We start from the raw sequence: 1,647 nt of genomic DNA, 5'->3' as shown, positions 1-1,647 counted from the left end.
CTTGCTCTGATCCAGACTCTTATTCAGAGGTGGAATCTCTGATGACAATCACAGTGACTTCTGCCTGTCAGGCCTCTCTTCAGAGAAGAGCCCCAGATTTCAGCAACTGAAGCAAAGACACAAGAGGGAGGGACATAGAAAAGATATTCACTTTTTTTTTTGCCACCGTTCTCCCCAGCAGCACCAGCTCTCACCATGGAGATAAAATTTAGCCTCATATGGACTCTGGACAGTTAAAATCACTTGGTGCTGTGAAGACAGATCCGTAGCAAATAGTGACCCCTTTTCTTTAGCAATTTTAGTCTCTCTGTATGGATTTCATTCCCAAGAAGGCTGGGGGGACAGATGTTGGGAGGGTAGTGGTGATATTTCTTTCCCTCTAAGTAGTCCTTTTCTGTTATCACCATAGAGTATCCAAGAGGAGAATGGTAACCAAGAACTCTTCTGTGACAGAGTTTATCCTCGCAGGCTTAACAGACCAACCAGGACTCCAGATCCCTCTCTTCTTCCTGTTTCTCTGCTGCTATGTGATCACTGTGGTGGGGAACCTGGGTTTGATTACTCTGATTGGGTGAACTCTCACCTGCACACACCCATGTACTTTTTTCTCTTTAACCTCTCTTTAATAGATATCTGTTAGTCCACTACCATCACCCCCAAAATGCTGATGAGTTTTGTCTCAAAGAATAATATCATCTTGCACACAGGGTGTATGAGTCAACTCTTTTTCTTCTGCTTCTTTGTTGTCTCTGAATCCTTCATTCTGTCAGCAATGGCATATGACCGCTATGTTGCCATCTGTAAACCATTGGTGTACGCAGTCACCATGTCTCCAGAGGTTTGTTTTCTCCTTTTGTTAGGTGTTTATGTGATGGGGTTTTTGGGTGCTGTGGCCCGTACAGGAAGCATAATGAGTCTCACGTTCTGTGCTCATAACCTTGTCAGTCATTTCATGTGTGACGTCCTTCCTCCCCTTGGGCTCTCCTGTAATAGCAAGCATGTGAATGAGCTGGTGGTATTTATTGTTGTAGCCATTGTCATCGGAATGCCTGTTGTCACCATCTTCATCTCTTATACTCTAATTCTCTAGCATTCTCCATATTAGTTCCACTGAAGACAGGTCCAAAGCCTTTCGTACCTGTAGCTCCCACATAACTGTGGTTTCTCTTTTCTTTGTTTCTGGGGCTTTTGTATATCTCAAACCACCTTCCATTTTGCCTCTTGACCAAGGAAAAGTGTTCTCCCTGTTCTATACAATTGTGATGCCTCTGTTAAACCCATTAATCTATAGCTTGAGGAATAAGGATGTGAAAGGTGCCCTGAGGAAAACCTTGAGAAGAAAAACATATTCTTGAGAAGGGAGCAATATTTGAAGAAGGGGATCTAATATTTTGCTTGTTAGTGTGTGTGTGTGTTTTCAATGAGGTATCCAAAGTCCAGTGTTTTCTCTCCTAAACAGAAAGAGAATTTTATGTTTTTATTTTTGGATGAGTGTTTAGTGCAGACCTATTTTCCCTAACTGTCACTCCACCTTGATTATTCCAAGATTCTTTATTTTATGCAGATTGTTTCTAAAATCAAGGATTGTGTCATCTTTAGTGCACCATACAATTCATTTAATCTAGCCTTCTCATTTAACAGAGCACA

At 41.8% G+C, this 1,647-nt stretch overlaps 1 pseudogene; it reads left to right on the top strand.

Moving 5' to 3' along the window:
- Nucleotides 1–425: 425 nt before the first annotated feature.
- Nucleotides 426–1,355, top strand: LOC126060117 (olfactory receptor 8B12-like; annotated as a pseudogene).
- The last annotated feature ends 292 nt before the right edge of the window (nucleotides 1,356–1,647 follow it).

This window comes from Elephas maximus, chromosome 17 (assembly GCF_024166365.1).
Source record: "Elephas maximus indicus isolate mEleMax1 chromosome 17, mEleMax1 primary haplotype, whole genome shotgun sequence".
Taxonomy (NCBI): domain Eukaryota; kingdom Metazoa; phylum Chordata; class Mammalia; order Proboscidea; family Elephantidae; genus Elephas; species Elephas maximus.
The sequence above is the reverse complement of the archived record's forward strand: the minus strand, read 5'-3'. Positions and strand labels throughout refer to the sequence as shown.